Below are 6,000 nucleotides of genomic sequence, written 5' to 3'. Positions count from 1 at the left end.
ACTAAGACCTAACCAACTACAAAACTAAGACCCTGTGTAATATTCATTGGTATGAGTCTAGTCTGTACTCCAGACCCAGTTTTGAAGTTACACTTCACTATCCTATGTACTCAATACAAAACTACAAAACTAAGACCTAACCAACTACAAAACTAAGACCCTGTGTAATATTCATTGGTATGAGTCTAGTCTGTACTCCACACCCAGTTTTGAAGTTACACTTCACTATCCTATGTACTCAATACAAAACTACAAAACTAAGACCTAACCAACTACAAAACTAAGACCCTGTGTAATATTCATTGGTATGAGTCTAGTCTGTACTCCAGACCCAGTTTGTGAGAAACACTTCACCTATCCTATATACTCAATACAAAACTACAAAACTAAGACCTAACCAACTACAAAACTAAGACCCTGTGTAATATTCATTGGTATGAGTCTAGTCTGTACTCCACACCCAGTTTTGAAGTTACACTTCACTATCCTATGTACTCAATACAAAACTACAAAACTAAGACCTAACCAACTACAAAACTAAGACCCTGTGTAATATTCATTGGTGTGAGCCTAGTCTGTACTCCACACCCAGTTTTGGAGAAACCCTTCATCTATTCTATGTACTCAATACAAAACTACAAAACTAAGACCCAACCAACTACAAAACTAAGACCCTGTGTAATATTTATTGGTATGAGTCTAGTGTGTACTCCAGACCCAGTTTTGAAGTGACACTTCACCTATCCTATGTACTCAATACAAAACTACAAAACTAAGACCTAACCAACTACAAAACTAAGACCTTGTGTAATATTCATTGGTATGAGCCTAGTCTGTATCTCCAAAACTGGGTCTGGAGTACAGACTAGGCTCATACCAATGAATATTACACAAGGTCTTAGTTTTGTAGTTGGTTAGGTCTTAGTTTTGTAGTTTTGTATTGAGTACATAGGATAGGTGAAGTGTTTCTCACAAACTGGGTGTGGAGTACAGACTAGACTCACACCAATGAATATTACACAGGTCTTAGTTTTGTAGTTTTTTATTGAGTACATAGGATAGTGAAGCATTTCTCCCAAACTGGGTCTGGAGTACAGACTAGTCTCATACCAATGAATATTACACAGGTCTTAGTTTTGTAGTTGGTTAGGTCTTAGTTTTGTAGTTTTGTCTTGAGTACATAGGATAGGTGAAGTGTTTCTCACAAACTGGGTCTGGAGTACAGACTAGACTCATACCAATGAATATTACACAGGTCTTAGTTTTGTAGTTGGTTAGGTCTTAGTTTTGTAGTTTTGTATTGAGTACATAGGATAGGTGAAGTGTTTCTCACAAACTGGGTCTGGAGTACAGACTAGACTCATACCAATGAATATTACACAGGGTCTTAGTTTTGTAGTTGGTTAGGTCTTAGTTTTGTAGTTTTGTATTGAGTACATAGAATAGGTGAAGTGTATCTTCAAAGCTGGGTGTGGAGTACAGACCAGACTCATACCAATGAATATTACACAGGGTCTTAGTTTTGTAGTTGGTTAGGTCTTAGTTTTGTAGTTTTGTATTGAGTACATAGAATAGATGAAGGGTTTCTCACAAACTGGGTCTGGAGTACAGACTAGACTCACACCAATGAATATTACACAGGGTCTTAGTTTTGTAGTTGGTTGGGTCTTAGTTTTGCAGTTTTGTATTGAGTACATAGGATAGTGAAGTGTAACTTCAAAACTGGGTGTGGAGTACAGACTAGACTCATACCAATGAATATTACACAGGGTCTTAGTTTTGTAGTTGGTTAGGTCTTAGTTTTGTAGTTTTGTATTGAGTACATAGGATAGGTGAAGTGTTTCTCACAAACTGGGTCTGGAGTATAGACTAGACTCATACCAATGAATATTACACAGGGTCTTAGTTTTGTAGTTGGTTGGGTCTTAGTTTTGTAGTTTTGTATTGAGTACATAGGATAGGTGAAGTGTATCGCCCAAACTGGGTCTGGAGTACAGACTAGACTCATACCAATGAATATTACACAGGGTCTTAGTTTTGTAGCTGGTTAGGTCTTAGTTTTGTAGTTTTGTCTAAGTATGATATAGTTGGTAGTGTAACTTGGTCTGGATCACAGACTAAGCTTCATACCCATGAGTATTACCGGGGATTACTTACACAGGGTCTTAGTTTTGTAGTTGGTTGGGTCTTAGTTTTGTAGTTTTTTTGGTAGTATATATATGGGGTCTTAGGTCTTAGGTCTTAGGTCTTTGTTTTATAGACACCCGCCACATGGCCTCTCTCACTGTGTGGAGAAATTAGGTCAGGTAAAATTTGCAAAGACGTGGATAAGTTCATTTCAATTAGAGGCCGTGCAAGGCTAGGCATTCATGATGGCCAGTTTTGGTTCTGGTAGGCCTTTTTGTCATGAATCTGTGTAACTGATACGAACGCTTAACAATTCAATGACCTTTATGACTTATATCATTATTTTGTATGAATAATTTTAAGTCTTTTTTAAAAAGTGTCATTTAAATAACTTTCAGTCAAATATGTACGAAGGATATTTGTTCAACTTCATAACATTTGCAGGTACCTATATTGTATGATAAAATAAATTACCTCAGAATTGTACAAATTCAGAACTTTCTTTTTCTTTTACATTGTCTTTAGACACGAATACAGATCTTTCTAGATTAATTTAGCAAATGGGCTATAACACTAAATAGTAAACACGCAAAGCTCACGTCAACCAAGTATCAAACATTCAAACTTGGATTAATTCATGGAGGTTCTACCTCCATGATTTAATCTGAATAGGTCTGTATTAGGTCCATGAATCAACTCAGATATCGTTCAAGCATCAAAATCAATCTATCATCACAACACTAAAATCATAAACAATCACTTCGAAGAAACAATGCGAAGGTCAAACCAGGGAAGTGTTATACTTCCCTGGTATATGCTAGCTACCGTGTATATATATACACACACACACATACACACACACACAAACGCAAAAAAGCCGCGAAATAGCTCCAGAAATTGTAGCCCTGGAAAGTGGAAAAAGAGCCCTGGAAAATGAAAAAGTAGCCCTGGAAAATTTTCAAGTTTCTCCAAAAAGAGCCCTGGAAAGAAAAAAAGTAATTTTTTGGTTGCTGTGTTGGCGATCTTCAGTGTGATCGTTTTTTAGCTAGATATTATGATTTCACAAAGTTCAGTTTATGTAACTGTACCAGATCTAGATCCACGATGATATATCAATACTTTACCTTGGTTTTACAGACTTTCTCACGAAATCAGTGTTTTACTGCAACTACCTTCATTTAGCTTTAATAGGCAAGGGTGAAATGTTTACCTTCCTGTTTCTGTTTATGGTAACTCCCATAGGAACTCAGCAGGACAGCATTTTGCTGGTAAATGCCAAGCTGTATAACCAATTACCTAGGATAATGGCTGACCTTTTTATATCAAAGTGGGCCTTTTTATCAATGTGGAGACAATGGCAGAGTGGGGATTCAAACTCACAAGTAACCATGCGATTATGAGTCCAATGCTCTAATCACTGGACCACACGACCCGCTCCAATGGGGTATATAGCATTTATAAGGTCTAATAAAATGAGACAGGGGCTGGGAAGGAAGAGGTTTTTGGGTCAACCCGAAAAAGCTTTTCATGGCACAGAGTGATTTGACAGAGGTTCAAAATACACAATGTAATAAGTATTGAAAATGAGCCAGCATACATCATTTTGTATCTATAGAGAGGTTTTATATGATCAGGGGAGCGTTTCAACTTTCATGAAAGGACTTGTCAGACGTTTTATCCGACAAGTCCCATTTTATCCGACAGTTACCATAGTAACATTGCTTATCAGCCAATCAAAATCAAGGAAAAATGTTGATGAAACGCTCCCCAGTGCCCCGTCTTACAAAGAGTTGCGATTGATCCGATCAACCACAACTATGGACGGCCAGCAATATCAACGTATGTTAGTTCAAAATGTTTTCCAGATATGATGTATAATTCATAAATTGTTTTCTTTACAATTTGGTGTGTTCGCCTTTGTTTACAAAGGACAGTTTGCAAATTTCCTGTAGAAAATATTATGACACTGATGGATTCCATAGAGTTACGATTGATTAGATCAATTGTAACTCTTTGTAAGATTGGGCCCAGGGGCCCGTAACACAAAGCTTAGCAATGATCATAATACAGTTTCTGTGATTAATTCCAATGACTAAAATGTACAATAAATCATGAATATCAAGCATATTATTAATCACTACCTAAGTTGAGTTACGGGGACCCAGGGACCTGTATCACAAATATTACAATTAATCAACAACTGTTTTTTATGAGTTATTTTTGTGTAGTAAAATTAAAATCAGTCATAAGAATCCATTGTTAGTCTTTGTGTTACAGGGGTTCGGAAATTATACCTTTTAGTAAAATTGCTAGGGTATACACTAAGAATTTCTGCAGAAATCTGAAGCCCCAGGTCTTACGGGGAGAAGTCAAAATAATGAATAATTTTTCACAACATTTACACTTCCTATCTAAAAAAGAGCTCTTGAGTAATTTTTTTGAGAATAACGGTAAAGTGGACATTTTCATTACAAAGATACACATTGTCCAAGCGACAAACATTTTCAACATCTATATCAAACTTATTGCTTTGAATAAACTTATGTATATTCTGTAAACAATGACTATGTTTAAAAAGGAACTGAATAAATGGAATCAAATTGAAACTGAAATTTTCACTCCTTGCTTTGTCTATAGATGGTAATCTGCCACCAGTAATTTCTCAAAACCAGAGTTACTCAAGCACTACAGCAGCTCATACTTCAAATGAAGAGAAACTTTAGAGGATGGCAAAATTGATGGCTCATATCGAATCAGGGCCCTTGTATATTACATTGATGTGTAAATAAATACAAGTACTACCATGCCAAATATTGGGGAATGTACACTCGGCAAAAAAAGTTATTGGACACTTAGAAAACTTTAATCAAATATCTATATGAAATATTCTAAGTTTTCTAAGTGTCCAAGAACTTTTTTTGCCGAGTGTATTTGAATTAAAATGTGGCATTTGCTTTTGCTTGCTCACATGTATGAGAATATCAGAATAAGCAATTACTTGGAATAAAAAAAAAGCCTTTGTAATCTCAGGATCATTTATGGTACATAAGCTTGTTCATGATGCCTTTCTTCCCTTCCAAAAATGACCGGGGGGGGGGGGGTTCAGTTACCCCCTACCCCTCCCTTACCCATAGCACCACGCCTTGGTCAAGACTAAACGATTAAATTTTAAAAATCCAAAAAGTCCTTTTGAAAGGGGGTCTTTGCCCTGCGTATCTCACTCTCTCTCCATTGCCACTTAGTGTCATCTCAGTCCCAGGGATGAAGCCAAAGTCACATGACTGGGAAGTACATATATTTCATGAAACAAACCTGTAAGTGATTTCCACTGACTGATGTTATAAACTACTGAAATACTTGCATCTGATTAGCTCAGAGCAAATAAGTCAGTGAAAATCACTGACAAGCTGCTCATGAAACTCCCTGTGAAAAAGAATGTGTCAGAGACATTTCATGAAAGGACTTGTTGGTCCTTTTGTCTGACAAGAACTGTTTTATCTGATAGTTACCATAGAAACAGCACTTGTCAGCCAATCGAAATCACGGAGAGTTGTCCAATCAATTGGACAAAAAATGTTGATGAATACTCCCTGAACCTTGAGTTTATAGCTTACCTGTGGACTGGGCTTTGGTATATTCTTGTGAGAAACTTGGCCATCTGAATACGATATGTTGGGTCACCTTGCAAGGAGCCATACTGGAGAAGGTCACAATTATCAGCTAGCTCTTCAGTCTGAAAAAAAAATGAAAAAGACAAAATATCACAGTGATAATACGTGTAATGATATTTAGGGCAATAAAAACGTGGGCGGAAGGAGGATCAAGATCGGGCATTCATGTAGGGTGAAGGAAATAAGGGAAAAGAAAGAGAAA

The sequence above is a fragment of the Lytechinus pictus genome, chromosome 15, assembly GCF_037042905.1.
Source record: "Lytechinus pictus isolate F3 Inbred chromosome 15, Lp3.0, whole genome shotgun sequence".
In the NCBI taxonomy this organism is placed as follows: Eukaryota; Metazoa; Echinodermata; class Echinoidea; order Temnopleuroida; family Toxopneustidae; genus Lytechinus; species Lytechinus pictus.
Note: the sequence above shows the minus strand (reverse complement) of the source record.